This window comes from Chrysochloris asiatica, unplaced genomic scaffold, assembly GCF_000296735.1.
Source record: "Chrysochloris asiatica unplaced genomic scaffold, ChrAsi1.0 scaffold00020, whole genome shotgun sequence".
In the NCBI taxonomy this organism is placed as follows: Eukaryota; Metazoa; Chordata; class Mammalia; order Afrosoricida; family Chrysochloridae; genus Chrysochloris; species Chrysochloris asiatica.
In genome coordinates, this window is record NW_006408538.1 from 26,161,125 (window position 1) to 26,177,058 (window position 15,934).

The 15,934-nt window shown below is 48.7% G+C and overlaps 1 protein-coding gene across 1 annotated transcript in view; it reads right to left on the bottom strand.

The window, feature by feature from the left end:
- ZCCHC24 (zinc finger, CCHC domain containing 24) overlaps positions 1-15,934 on the bottom strand; it is a 79,868-nt gene that overhangs the window by 32,566 nt on the left and 31,368 nt on the right. The gene's annotated exons all lie outside the window — the stretch shown is intronic.

Below are 15,934 nucleotides of genomic sequence, written 5' to 3' on the forward strand. Positions count from 1 at the left end.
CTGGAATCATCAGGAGGACCACTTGGACCCCCTTGCTCTTTGGCATACAGACCAAGTGCATCCATTTGCTCTTGCTGGTCCCTCTGCCAGAAATCCACTTTCCCAAAATCACAGCACTCACACTCCTACTTCATTTGTCTCTAATCAAGTCACCTCCTCAGAGAGAGATCATCCCCAACAACCTTGTCTGAAAGAGGCTCATAGTGTGAGAGACTCATGGGAAAAAGAATGAAAAGATAATGAAGCTTTCCCATGAACTTGTTTGTCTGTTTACTGTCTGATGAACTCCATTCTTACCTGACCTTGTCTTTCTTGCTCATGAGGGAGTGTCCCCAGTGACACACCTGATCTACATATGGGGAGATGTGCCCCCAAACAACTCATGGTAGGATGTCTGGGAGGGAAGGTGTGAGCCCCACATGGCTGCAGCAGCTTGCACAGAGAAGGGCTGGAACGGCAGAACGTGGAGGGCTCAAGGCGTATCGACCAGCAGAGGTGAGAGCAGGCAGGACCCTGGGCCCATGTGTGAAGATGGATTTAGTTCAGGGAAGGGTTTGACATTAGGGGCGGCAAGATCAGCCTGCCATTTCAAGGTCTCTGGAGCTGCTCAGGGAGAAGGGCTTGAATGGGGGCAGGCTGGGCCCGAGGAGACCATCTGATTTGTTGCTGCCACATTCCTAGTGAGAGGCAATGGTGGTGTGATGTGGAGAGGGTGAGACACATGGGGGTACCTTAGGGCAGGACGAGTGAGGTATCAAGAATGACTCCCAAGTGTTCAGCTTTGGGCATTCTGCATGGTGGGGGACAGGCCACGCTCCCTTCTCTGCTGGTGTGGCCTGGCAGGGCTGGGTGGAATAGGGAGAAGGTGTTGGCAAGGCAGTGCCAGAGGCTGGCAGTAATGGACAGAGGGAGGACTGGTCATCTCTGGGAAGCAGGCGAGGGGGATGGTGGAAAACCTGTGAGAACCATCTGCCCTAGGAGACGCTGGTAAACCCATCACCGGAGCCTACGCAAAGTGCGCTGGGGCAAGGGTCCATCACAGAGCCACATTGGAGGTGGGCGCTCTCTCTCTCACACACACACACATTTTCCTGCAGGTGAGCAAACAGGCTCAGAGCAGGAAGGCCCCGACCTCTCTGCACTGATACATACTGTCTCCTAGACCCCAAACAGATTCTTCAAAGTGAAGCAGAAGGGGACGATAGAAGGAGCGCTAAGTTGAAAGACAGAAGGCACCCAGGTGGGAGAGAACAGCTGGACTCCTGGGTCCAGACTAGAGCTGTCCTCATCACAGCAGGGCAGCAGCTGAGGCTAGCACAGAGGACAGGACAGTTCTGGCCCTTCCTGGTGCCACTGTGTTCTGGGAGGCGGCAGTCTCAGCTCTGGGAGGGCAGCTCAACCCAAGATGACTGGGTCCCCTGGACAGGGCTGTTAACCCGACCCTGGCCATGTGACCACTGGTTCCTGCCAGGGCGGGAGCCAGAGCAGGCCCCAAGGCCAGCCCCCTGGGAAGGCGCCTTCCTTGTCCATGACCACCTCTCCCCACCTGGCCTCGTTCCCAGCAGCCCTGAAGGCCAGAATCTAGGGAGTGGAAGGAACTACCCATAAATGTTGGCTAGTGGAGCCCTGGAACAAAGCCTCCTTGCTCTGCCTACAAAGGTGGTGTGGAGCTGCAGACATGCACATTCACAACACACTGCACACACGCCCTACAAAAAATGGTGTGCGCTTTAGGACGACCTGCTACCTGCTAGGGCCACTGTATGCATGAAGAGGGAAAGCCCAGCTCCTGACATGTACTCCAGCTTCCCCCAAACCTCCAGTCTCCCTGGGGCTTGGCAGCATGGTCAGGGCCAGCCTCCATGTGAGGACATAGGCCAGCAAGTACAAGATCTCCAGAGGGCCATTGTGCTGGACTGCCCCAGCCCCGGCCCAAAGCACTCCTACCAGTGTGGTGGGTACCACAGGTCCAAGGATGGCCACTCACAGGAGGTTCTAGTTTTCTAAAAATCATAAAAGTAACTGCATGGAAAATTGGTAGAATCATGCTGAAGGAGGAAAAAATATATAACTTCTCTTATCTCTCCTGGAAAATTTCCATTTCCCTTGCCACAGGGCCTGGCTAAGGGCTATTTGGGGCAATGGCTTTGCACCTCTCATTCTATAGAATGCAAAGGGAAGAGTGACCTGGCTGTACAGCCCTGGGGACCTAGGTTCAAATCTCAGCTCTGCCATCACTAACAACAAGATTTTGGGGAAGTGTCTTAATCTCTCTGAGTCTTAGTTTTCCCAACATTGAAATGAGAATAATAAAAGCTATCGGGTAGATTAAAACCATGGAATGTTCTTGTAGGCACAGTGTTTGGGAAAGAGTAGGAATTCAGTAAATAGTAACCATCATCACCGCCACATGAACAACCGTCTAAAATCTCACAAATCCAAGGTCTTTAGGCTCTTTCAATTTCCCCCAAACCCAGGCTGTCTCTGAAATCTATCCCTTCACATTCTCCGTGAGTATAAGCAAGCGCCCCCACCCCATCCCCTGGACAAGCACGAGGAGCTGGCAGAGATGAAGCCAGCTTCTCGTGGTAACTCTGAGGCCCAGAGAGAACTTCCTCAAGGTCACAGGGAGTTGGTGCTAGGCCCCACCCTCTGCCTGCAGCTCCCTGCTCACCTTTGGCCTTCAGTCCCCAAGCCAGTGGCGCACTGGCACATGGCAGGCACCAGTCCTGGGGGAAACAGAAGCCGGTGGCAGACAAAGACAGCCAGGGGGAGGGAACAGGAGACAAGGAGAGCCCCTCTGGGGCCTGGAGAAATGTACCAGAATGCCACTGTAAGTCACCTTACACCTGTCACCTCCGGGGAACCTGAAGGGCTTTTTAGTACAAGAGGAGCTCCAGGTTCTGTGTAAAATGCCCAACTGGCAGGAATGCACTGTTTAATAGTGGGAGTTTGGAGTCCTGGTGTGGTGTGGGTAGGACACCAACTAGACTGATGACCGTAAGATTGGCCTTTCATACTCACCAGCTGCTTCTTGGAAACCCTAAACAGGGTCCTTATGAGTCAAGAGCACTTAACAACAGGAGGCCAAGGTTCAGGCACCAGCTCTGCCCAGTAAGTCACCTCCTCCTTCTGGGCCTCAGGTTCCCCATCTGGAATTGGTCATTGTAGTTGTGTGTGCATGTGTGTTTAGGGGTGGTGCTTTGGCTACAACGACCTCTACTGTTTGAGCCAAATCAAGCAGAAATTGATGTTTCTGCTGAGAGGGGAGCGAAGCCCTGAATGGTTTCAGGATTCTGCTGTGAACTTAACCTGCTGACCATGCCCTTTAGTGGCATGGTCAAACATGTCCCTCACGCTCCACCTTCCATGCCTGTATTACAAGCTGGGGTTGGAGGAAGAGACAGAGCAGAGAGCGCTCTGTGGGGGTCTCTGCTCCCTGCCCCAGCTCCTTTCTCTAAGAGAGGCGTACCAGGCCAAGGCGGGGGGCATGCGTCCAAGCTCACACAATCACCACCTTGTCTCGGGGAGACAAAGCCCAGGCCCCAGTCCTCAGCAGCCAGCTGCCCAGATGGAATGACAGAATTACAGAGTTACTGAATTTAGAATTTAAAAAAAAAAAAATTGTGGTACCATGATAGCTTAGATTTTTGGAGTCTCAGGAATTTAGAATAATAAAGTGTTACAGTCACAGACATGAAGAAATTTCACATCGAAAAACAGTAATAACAGCAGTTAGAAAGTAGGCAACGCAGAAGGGTGCGGAATCACATGGTTTAGATATGGAAAGACTCTTATTACAACGTTCACAACAGCCAGGAGTGTCAGAGTCATCCCATGTGGGAACTTGCTTTCCCAGGGCAGGAAAACACTGGGATCACACAATGCAAGACATCTGGGATGGAGCAGCCCAGTGCTACAAGCAACAACACTGGAAGATTCCTTTCTGAGTCTCGTGAAACCAACCTTGGCACATGGCGTTCCTGGGACCTCAAGAGAAGGATCCGGGTTTTACTGTCCTGCAGAGCCCCTTCCCACACCGACTTGAGTTCATCTCTAACCAGGACAGTGTGTTTTCTGACTCATCCAATTAACTAACCAAATTCATTCAGCCTCACCAATGGTGGTTCACATCAAAATTACTCGCAGAGCTGAAAAAAAAAAAAGCTCGCCCCAATATACTCCATCTGAATTAACAACCCCAAAATGAAGTTTATAGAAAAGTCATTGTGATCTGAAACCCCAGTTCAGAGTGACTAATGGGAATGCAGTGAAGGGGCCGTGGCCACACAGCAATGGTCGCGTTGGAGGACATCTGCAGTCCATCTGCTCACCCTTCTTGCTTGGTCTCATCTTCCCTTCCTGTCTTCCTTAGATTTTTTTAACAGAGCAGTCAGAGTGGTGACGTAATCTGTCATGGTCCCTCAGCTGGTTAAGTTCAGACCTTCCTACTGCCCCTCTGCTGGGGAGACTGACCCTGCTGTACGTAGGCCCCGGGCAGAAATCAGGCTGTGGGAGAAAGTGTATTCTGTGGGTCTCTAGCCCTGTCTGGGGAGGCAGGACACCCAGACTAGGGGTGTCCCCTAGGGGTGCAAAGGGGACTGAACTCGTGCACACATTTATGGGAGCAGGAAGCTCCGGAGCCGGGCACCCCCTCCTCCAGCCTTCACATGTTCCCACTCAGCCAGCCACCCCCTTCTCTATGACTTCAGATCACCCTAAAACATCCACTTAAGTATTTTCTATTCTCCTTCATCTTGGAGCCAAACTTTGGCAGAGGGAGGGGGTCTAGGGTGAGGGACATCCAGGTCAAGCCAGTGGTTTCAACTGGGTTCTAGCCTCCTCGGGCTGGGCCACCTCTCAATTCAGATAAAGCCACAGGGTGTAGAGAGACCCAAGGCAGGCAGAAAGGTCAGGGGCAGGTGGGCAGAAAGCCGTGACCCTTACGAATCTGCCTCTAGGACCGCAGGATGGAAACCCAGATGCCTTCCTCAATCACCTCTCTAATCGTCTTAGCAAACATTTTGTGAGCGCCAGCAAACAGTACCGGGTCATAATTTCCACAGTGCATAAGTCTGTGGGTCTCCTCTGGACTCCACTGAACTCAAGTCGACCCCACGTCACATGGTAGGGTGATGGGGCAAGACAGGAGACAAGAACTCAGTTTTTCTGACCCCAAAGCCAGTCCCACAGGCACAGACCGTGACCGGGAAGGATGCCCAGGAACGAGGAGACATAGCCATGCTGGGATGGGCCGGAGCAAGCCTAGGGTTTGAGGGCCCAGGGGCTCTCTCTGGGAGAAGGCAGGTTCGGGCTAGGCTTGGAGAACAAGACGCAGACAATGAGAGTGAAGGCACAGCCCAGGTGAAGGCTGGGAGGTGAGAATGTTCAGCAGAAGTCCAAGGGCAAGGAGCTGGGAGCAGCCCTGAGAGAGCAGGCTGGGTTGATGCTCTAGGACCAGGTAGAGCACAGTGGAGCCCACACATCAATGGGCGTTTTCTCTCCTCCAGGAACTTGGGACGTGAATGAGGAGGCAGAGCAGGTGAGCTGCCAGTCAAGGCCTAGAACCAGGCCCTGGAGTAGTGTGGTGCTCATGAAAAACGGGTTTCAGAAAGGGGAGCCCTGTGGGCTTGAACTGACTGCAGAAGGCTCCCTGCAGGGAACAGGGTCAAGCTGGGCTCTGAAAGGTGGGAGGATAGGATGTGGGGGCGGGAAAGCCCCAGGTGTACACATGCATGTGTGCCGGGAGAGGTGCAGAGAAGGAGTTTAAGGGGCCTGGGTGTGTGGAGCAAGACAAACAGCCTCACGCCATCCTGAGAGGCCAGCCAGAGGACCCCACTTTACAGTGAGGGCACACAAGGCCTGGGGAGGCTTAGCAACCTGATTCGTAAGAATAATAAGAAGAGGAGCCGCCCTGAGAGCCTGTGGGAAGACAAGCGCTGTTTAGCAGCATTGCCCACACATTTCTCACCACACCATGCAGGGTGGGCAAAGCCACTCCATAGGTGTCTGGAGAAGCTGGCAATGCAACCCAGGTCACCCAGCTGGGAAAGAGCAGAGTGAGGTCCGAGCCGAGGGCCACTCTCCTGTCCTCACTGAGGCCGTGGAGGCCAAGGATGACCCCATCAGACCTTCACACCCACCTGCAGAGCCAGCTCCTCCCTGAGCTGCTCCCAGAGGGAAACAAGGTGTGGAGAGGTGCAGGCCTCAACAGGAGCTGGCAGAATGAATCTGTGAGGAGTGGACGGGGTACTGAGCCCTTCAGGCATTCAGTGTTACAGGACAAGTGAAATCAGAGAGCGCTGCCAGGAGGAGGTGATACCAGAAGCTAGTCATCCCAAGGGAACCACTGCTCTGTTGGAGCTCTCCAGGTGACTCGAGGGGCCAGGAACCATCGTGGCTCTGCATCCTGACAACGTCCCTGCCCCTCAGGACAAAGATTCGAGGTGAGGCCAATGGAATCAACACAAGGACAGCATGGGGGCTCCAAATCACTGTTTGGGATCCTCTGGAAAGGAGAACTGGCTTGTGAGGATGTGAAACCAGCCCTCCTGGGCTCTTTCCTGCCCAGCACAGGGCTGCCGGAAGGACGTCAAAGTGACAGCTCTGGGCCCTGGCCCACCCTTCCCACAGCTGCACTCACTTTCCTATACTAGGGAGTGCTTTTGGGGGGTCGCTCTACCTGGGGAATCCTGGTGTGGGTGTGGCGCTGTGGGTTAATATGCCAGATTGCACAGCCGTTTGAACCGCAAGGCAGTGGTTCAAGCTCACCAGCTGCTCCATGGAAACCCTATACAGGGTCGCTATGGGTGGGAATCGACTCAACAGCATTTAACAACAAAAATAACATCCCTCTACCTGAGCCCTGGTAGCGTAGTGGTTATGAATCGGGCTTCGAACCTTAAGGTCAGCGGTTCGAAACTACCAGTCGCTTCGCGGGAGAAAGATGAGGGTTTCTGCTCCCGTAAAGATTTACACCCTCGGAAACCCTGTACAGGGTCGCTATGGGTCGGAACCGACTCGACGGCACTTAACAACAACAACAACAACCTGAGCCCAACTAGAACTGCCAGCCCGCCTCTGCCCTGAGCTCCCCCACCCTGGGACCGGTCCCAGGCTTCTCACCCTTCAAGCCAAACTAAGTAAACTAAGTAAGGAAAAGTTTTGGGGACCCGTCCTTTCTCCATACCCAGCCAAGGCTCCTCAAGAAAGCACAGGAGACCTGAGACCCCAAGCACCTCATGGTCTGTCAGCAGACACTTGTGTGTTACTAGGAGGGTAGACAGTTTTCAATGACATATCCAGACTGACATGGAGTAGGAAGAAAGTGCTGACAAAGTGCTCAGCCTGTGAGCACACCGCTGCTATCACGAGGGTCCTGGCCACTGTGGTCATGGGGACAGCACAGGGCTGGGCTGCAATACATGGACCAGCATGGTGGCAGCTGAGAGCAGCTCTCTGCCCTCTCTTTTTTCTTCTTTCTGTTGAACTTTAATAGCAGGCAGCCCTGAGTTTGGTGCTGGGAGGAAACCTCATTTTCCAAATACATTTCCAAGTACATTGATATGGATCTGACTCATCAGAGGTTTCAAAGCTGTTTGTCTGAAAATCCTTTCTTCACCTGCACCCTGATCTGTGAGCAGGAGGGCATGGGAGAAGCTGCGCTGGTCTCTACACACACACCTTCCACTCCTCCTGGGCAGAAGGAAACCCTGTATACGCTTATTCTCCTTCCACCTGCCCCTGCCCAGGTCCCGGCTACTCTGGCCCCAGAGGAAATGCAGCCCTCTCGTGAAGCCAGGGAGTCCTGGTGTGGCGTTGTGGATTAATGAGCTGGACTGCAAGGTCGGTTTGAAGTGCAAGGTCAGCGGTTCAGCTCACCAGCTCTTCCTTGGACACCCTATACAGGGTGGCTATGCATTGGAACCAACTCGACAGTACTTAGCAATAACAACAGTGAAGCCAAAGCCGAAATAGGGGTTGGACACCTCAGACACAGAATCAGACACAGGATGGTGGGCTCCTCTGGGCACCCGTAGCTCCGGCCTAGGGACAGGGGATGACTGGGATCCAGGGTACAGAGATTGGAGAAGGGAACCTGGGTTAGCCTTCTTTCTCCCTTCTCTCCTGCTGCTCCTCCCCCTGTATGGCTGTGGAACTATTTACATCCTGCCTCTAAGGTTTCAGCTGCTGTAGGATTCGACTCTCTCCCAGATCTATTTTTCTTCTTTTGCAATCTCTAAGAAACACAAGCTGCCAGATGGGTGGGGGTGACGATTGTTTTCTGTCTGACATCTGGATTTCATCAACAATCCTGGGCAAGCTGATTCAGAAATGTCAACTCCCTAGGCTCAGACCCTTCCCAACCAGCCCCCTTGGGCTGACTAGTCTTCAGTCGGGGCACGGGGCACAGGTGACAGTACCCCAGACGTCCCTTGAAGGAACAGCCAGGGAATAAATGTCCTGGGAGTAAATGGAAGGTGAGGGTTTACAGAATTTCTGCTCCCAGGACAGCGTGTGACCGGTGGCTGCTAGCCCGGGCATGACTGGGCCTGACCACCATTGAGGATGGAAAGTGGGCTTAGGGACAGGGCAGTATCCTGGGTGTTCTGTCCCCACTCCAAAGGTGGTGAATGGGTCAGCAGGGCAGGGAGCCCCTGTACCAAGCCCGAATGTCAGCTGCATTTTAGAGATGAGGAACGGTGACTGAGATGGGATCAGTGGCTTGCCCAAAGTTGCACAGTTCGTAAATGACGAAGCTGCAGTGTGAATCCAAGCTGTTTCCCTTGACCTTAACAACATGCCCCCTCACCAACATCAGGGCGTTATTCTTGGCATATCGACCCTCAACTCTATATGAGCATTGTCATGCAACTCCAACGCATGGCGGCCCCGTGTGTGTCAGAGGAGAACTGTGCTCCACAGGGTTCTCATGGATGGTTTTCATAAGTAGATTCCACTCATGGTCACCCCCTGTGTGTGTCAGAGGAGAACTGTCCCCCACAGGGTTCTCAGCGGTTGATTTTTTGTAAGTATGTTGCCAGACCTTTCTTCTGAGGTGGCTCAGGGTGGACACAGCCCTGTGTCCTCTCAGCAAGCAGCAAAGTGCAAGAACCATTTGTACCACCCATGGACTCCATCTGAGTTGGAGGCTTAGTGTCCTGTCATCAAAGAAACCCGCACTGGACATGCAGTCTAAAGCAGACCCCAGATGTTCTCCAGGGCTGCATTATAACTTTAGTGGTATTTTCCTCCATAAAAGTATTCGAAATTAAATTTATTCTTGCATTGGCATAAATATAATTCAGGCTAGGTTCACTGTTACAATACATTGCCATTATACTCATATTTCTATCTGGCTTTATAATAAATTAAAATGAAAACAAGTCCTGATATGGCATTGGGAGTTAATGCGCTGGACTACAAAGTTGCTTTGAACCACAAGGTCGGTGGTTCAAGCTCACCAGCTGCTCCTTGGAAACTCTACACAGGGTCGCTATGGGTCAGAACTGACTCAACGGCACTTCACAACAACCACAACAGTCTTGTGCGTCCAGTCCTCAGCCCTGTGTAATTGTTCCTGGAGAAGCTGTCTGGCATCTCTTCAGAGCATTCTTTGATTTGCTCTACAAAATGTCTTGCTATCTGATATTTCCTTATTTTCTTACTGATGTTCGCTCACTGTCTTGTCTTACCCCAAGAGCAGGAGCCTGTCCTATTTTGCCCACTGTGGTACCCTCAGATAGCTGCTACATGCTGGGCATCAGGTCAACCCAAGTGATTGGACCATTGTGATCCAGTTTTCATGGGCTGATTTTTGGGAAGTAGCTCGCCAGTCCTTTCTTCCTAGTCCCTCTTAGTCTGGTAACTCTGCTGAAGCCTGGTTAGCATCATAGCAACCTGCAAGCTTCCACTGACAAATGCGGAGTGACTGTGGTTGGGAATGGAACCCAGGTCTCCTGCACAGAAGGTGAGAATTCAGCCTCTGAACCACCACTGTCCCCGCAGCACATAGCAGATGGTCACTTTTATCTGAATGGATAATCTAAGGCGAGCCTATCTTTTCAGACAGGAATATGTGTGGCCCAGTTAGTGATAGCCATTCACCTAAGCATGTACCTCATAGATCTGGTGGCCCTGCTTGGTGTCTTCAGCCTCTTCCCCCCTCCCCCCACCCCCATGATACTTTCGCATAGTCTCTGGAATGTGGTCCCTACACTCCAGCCCCTGCTGCCTCACTTCTGCTCTTGTCAGCTCCATGCCCCTGGTTTGGCTTTCTCTACTGGCTTGTTCCCTCCAGCTCAGCCTCCAACCTGCCACCAGTGTGATCTTTCAAAACGCGAATCCAAGCTATCATCGAAAATCCCTGAATGGCTTCTCCTTGCCCTTAAGACAGAGTTCAAATTTGCACCACGTGGCCTAGGAGGCCTTCCCATCTGCGAGGGTCAGCCACAGCCAAGGACCCGTGGTTCCCAGAAAGCAAATTCTCATCATTTACACTCTGGCTTGGAAGCCTTTGTGTTCTTGGGCCAGCCTCCTCCTCTCTGAAGCCTCCCATGAAGCTCCGGGCAGAGTAAGTCATTTGTATCTCTCAGTTGTAGTAATGGTCACCCTGAATAGCCAACAATGTTTCTGTATGTCCTACCAGCCTTTTCTGCATCTGCACTTTGGCATCCCAGCCTCTAGCTTGGATATGGCACACAGGAGGTACTGAGGAATGGTCCTGGCTCTATCCGGGACAAACTGTGTGTCCTAGGCACAGATGTGGCAATGAGCCAAGTCCCACCATGAATGTATAACCAATGTCCACACAGTCCTGTCTTATCAGGGTGCAGAAGTGAACCTTGAGATGCCCGGGTCACCTTCCGGCAAGCCCAGCAGATACCAGTCAGGCCTCATCTGTAGCCACCAGAGCTGACAGCCCCAATTCATTCACCCCTAACCTTCTGGCTTTCATGGGATAGCAGACAGCCTACAGTACTGAAATCAACCAGGCACATCCCTTTGGCCAGAACCAGACTTGGTGCAGTCTCTGCTCATACTGTGCTTACCGTTTCATTTCCCACAACTCTGACTTTCTGGGAATAATAGTGGAAATCAAAGACTGATGCAATCGGAGATGTTGTTGCTAAAGTCCATTGAGTCAGTTCCAATTCATGTCACCCTGTGTAGGCTTTCCAAGGAGCGGCTTGTGAGTCTGAACTACCAACCTTGTGGTTCAAACTGACATTGCAGTCCAGTGCTTATCCTATAGCATCACACCAGGACAGAAGCATATAACTGAAAATGGTTGGGCTATGGAATCAGGAAGACTTGAGTTCCAATCCAAGCTTTGCTATCCACTAGCTGTGTGACTTTAGGGAAGTCACTTAACTTCTCTGGTCCTCAGTTTTATTACCTTGAAACTGGGAATCATGATGGTTGTTATTGTTGTTAAGTGCCGTCAAGTCAGTTTCATCTCATATCGACCCTGTATAGGCTTTGAGACACTGACCTTGCGGTTCAAACAGCACATGGGGTCCAGTGTTTACCCTACAGTGCCACATCAGGACTCCCGGGATCATGATAGTATCTACCTTATACAGTTGTTAACAAGACTAAAGGAGCTAACGTATAGAACATATGACACTCAGTGGTAAATGCAATGCCTGTGAATACTATTACTCTTGGACCCCAGGCATATTGCGCGGGGACAGCAGAAGGAGCTGGTTTTTCAATATGAAGCAGTAGGCATGCTTGGTTCCCAAGTCCTTTCAGGTCAATGCTGACATTGGCTGGAGGTGGACCCAGACTCAGGCACAGCCTTACCCGGCCACTGGGAATCTGTCTTTATCACCTTTCAAGCTCCCAGTCTTAATGTCGAACCTAATACCCCTCCGCTGGTCCTTGCCATGTGAGATCCGTCAGTCTGGTGAGCTGAGTTGTGGGCACCTTCTATTCCTAAGACTGAAAAAGCATGAACTAACAGGTAGCCTAGCACGTGCATCCTTCTACCTGGGCGACTGGCAATGAGAACTTCAAACCACGTCCCCTGCTGCCCCTTTCAGAGCCTTGGGGCTCCATGGGCAGAAATTCCAGGACTTGAACAGGGTTGGGAACCCCATTCCCCACCCCATTTCCAGTTAGGTTATTAAAAGTTTTTCAAGTATTTAGTTCATTTGACAAGCATTGTACCAAAAGGAGAAGAAAGAGCAGAAAAAGTATTTGAAGAAAAATTATGACTGAAAACTTCCCAGATCTGATGAAAAACTCTGATCTACACATCCAAGAAGCTCAACCAAAATTCCAGTAAGATAAACTGAGAGATTCACAAGTGGACACATCCGAGTAAAAATGCTTAAAGCCAAAACAAGGAAAGAATCTGGAAAGCAGCAAGCGAGAAATGAACTGCTACTTACAAGAAAACCACAACAAAATTCACAGCTGACTTCCCATCACAAGTTAGGGAGGCCAATCACTGAGATAAAGTGACGTGTGTGACTTTATCTACTCTCTAAACTGTCACTCAATTCACAACGAAACATTTTTAAAAAAGAAAGAAATTATTAAGGCCCCAAAGCAATAGAATAACACATTTAAAGTGCTGAAAGAAAACAAAAACAATTATCGACAGGAATGTGATACCCAGCAAAGCTACCTCTCCAAAAGGAAGTCAAAATACAGACATTCCCAGGCAAACAAAAACTGAGAGAATCTGTTGTTAGCAAACCTGCCTTACAAAAAATGACAGAGGAAGACCTTCAGGCTGAAAGCAGCTGATTCCACAGAATAATGCAAACCTTACAAAAAATAAAAAGCATCTGTCAAGGTACTTATGACATTACAAATGACAGTATAAATGCATTCTTTATCTTTCTTCTCTTAATTGATTTAAATAGCAATTACATAAAAATACGAACACAGCTATATTTTTTTTGTCCTATAACATAAAAACATAATGTATTTTACAATAACAAAACAAAAGAGGTGAGTGGGAGCAAAGTTGTATTTGGTTTAGGAAATAATGCCAGATGGTAACATGAATCACAAGAACAAATGAAGAGTAACAGAAATGGGAAATGAAAGGCTAGTATAGGAACAGCTATAAATATACAACTGCTGTTTGCTTTTAAAGACATAAAGTTATATAAAGTAACAATTATAACAATATATAGTTGTATTTGTAACATTTACAGATGTCATATGTATAGAATAATGCCACAAGCATAGGGTAAAGGGAACACAACTGTAAAGAATACCATTTCTATATTTCACTGGGATTAATTTCATTTATTAAGCAGATTTATTAAACTTTATTAAAAAGTTAGGGTATGTAAAGTAAGCCTCAGAGCAACCATCAAGGAAATAACTCAATAAATTACAGTGAAAAAAATCACTGAAGAAATTAAAATATTACATTAGAAAATCTACTTAAAGCTAAAGAAAATAACAAATGAAGAACTGAGTAACAAAAATACACGGCATATTTAGAAAACAAATAAAGCAAAGCAACAGATTGTCAATAATAACATTACATGTTAATGGATTAAACAATCCAATGAGAAAACAAGATTGTCAGACTGGATTTAAAAAAAAAAAAGATCCAACTATATACTGTTTATGGAAGATATATTTTAGACTCAAAGGCATGGCTTCTTAAAAATAAAGGAATGGAAAATATATATATCTTGCAAAACATGCATTAGGAAGTTGGAATGGTTATACTGACATCAGATAAAATAGACTTTAAAACAAAAAATGTTACTATTGATAAAGGAGCTCTGGTAGCGTAGTGGTTACGAATCGGGCTGTGAACCTTAAGGTCAGCGGTTCGAAACTACCAGCCGCTCCACGGGAGAAAGATGAGGCTTTCTACTCCCGTAAAGATTTACACCCTCGGAAACCCTGTACAGGGTCGGTATGGGTCGGAACCGACTAGATGGCACTTAACAACAATAACAACAATTGATAAAGAAGAACATTCTATATATTAATAAAACAGTCAATCCATGAGGAAGACAAAACAGTTATAAGCATATATGCACCTAATAATAATAGGAGCCCTGGTGTGGCACTGTGGGCTAATGCGCCAGACTGCAAAGCCGTTTGAACTGCAAGATCGGTGGTTCAAGCTCACCAGCTGCTCCTTGGAAACCCTATACAGGGTCACTATGGGTCGGAATTGACTCGACGGCACTAAACAACAAAACAGTGCACCTAATAACAGACCACTACACTACATGAATCAGAAACTGAGATAAATTAAAGGAAGAACGGACAATTCAACAATAATAGATGGAATCACCAGTACTCCACTTTCAATAGTGGATAGAACAATTAGGCAGAAGATCAACACCAACACTACTACACACACACAAAAGGAAAGGAAACACTCCAAACTAAGTAGATGTAACAGGCATCTAAAGAACACTCCATCCAATAACAGTACAGTAGATACTCTCTTCAAATGCATGTGCACTATTCTCCTGAACAGACCATATGCTAGATCATAAAACAGAAACCTCAATGAACTTAAAAGGATTAAACTAAAATGAAATATATTCTCTGACCAAAATGTAATAAATCTAGAAAACTAAAAAATACCTGGATATTAATCAACACACTCCCAACAGCTAATGAGCCAACCTGTGATGATTGAAAATAAAGATACAACACATGAAAAACATACGGATTATAGCAAAGCAGTGATCAGAAGGAAATTTATCATTGTAAATGCTTACATTAAAAATAAGATTGATCTCAAATCAACAACCTAATCTTTCACTAAAAAATAAGCCAACAGGGGACTTACAGTAGATGGCAGACTAGGCAGATGTACTACATGGATCCGTTACAACAAAGATGTTGTTGTTGTTGTTAAGTGCCGTTGAGACAGTTCTGACCCATAGTGACCCTGTATAGGGTTTCCAAGAAGCAGTTGGTGAGCTTGAACCGCCGACCTTGCAGTTCAAACCAACTTTGTAGTCCAGCGCATTAACCCACAGCGCCACACCAGGACTCCACAACAAAGATACGAGAGCCAAATGAAACAGACACAGATGAAAATTCTGGAGCCCTGCACTTCAGAGGAAAGGTCAGAGAAGTGGATTGAGCACTTGCTGGGAGGAAGAGAGACTGATTCGGGCACGTCTGGCTAGACTCAGCAAGACCATCTTGAACTTTTGTGAGCCGCTTTGGTGACAGACGGAGCCTAGCAGAGCAGATTCACACAGATGACAGAAAAGGAGCAATTCCTTGTTGTTCCCACGCTCTCCTCCCTGGTGACCAGAGGTGGGTCAGCTCCTACCCTCATCCACTCCCAGAGAACACTCAGCTCTCCAGAATTTGGAGCCATGTGTTTGCGGGTCATGCCAGTGTGAGGCAGGGGGCGGCTGTACTGCAGTGCGGCCTGGATTCAGGTGGGCTTGGCTCCAGACCTACAGAACCCACAGAGCCATCAGTATTGAGTCACTCACCCTGTCCCCAGCTGCTCTGTAGTCCTAACAGACACTGAAACCAACTGTCCATCCAGGCCTCCATGAACTACTTCTGGATTGAGTGTCCTGAACATAGATTACACGTAGGTAGATAGCAACTCTATGTAGGGCCGGAAACTCCACTCTCCCAGCCCTTCCACACCCATGTTGTGGGCTCCTTGGCTTGCTGGACCCCCCCAGGCTCCAATAGCTGCACCGTTGTTTGTTATGGTTTGGCTTTGCTTTTGTCCCCCATTATTTTTACTTGTTTATTCTGTCTTATTCTCTTTCCATTCCCTTGAAGTTGATCCTTTCTTATCTCCCCTCTTTTCTTCTGTTTCCCATTCCTCTCTCCTTTTGATCTTTCTTTACTATCCTCCTTCTCTTTTCATCTTCCCTCTCCATGGTTTTTCAAAGTTGTTGTTTTTTTAAAATTTCTTCCTTTTCTTTTTTCTCTTCTATAGCTCAATTTCCCTGTC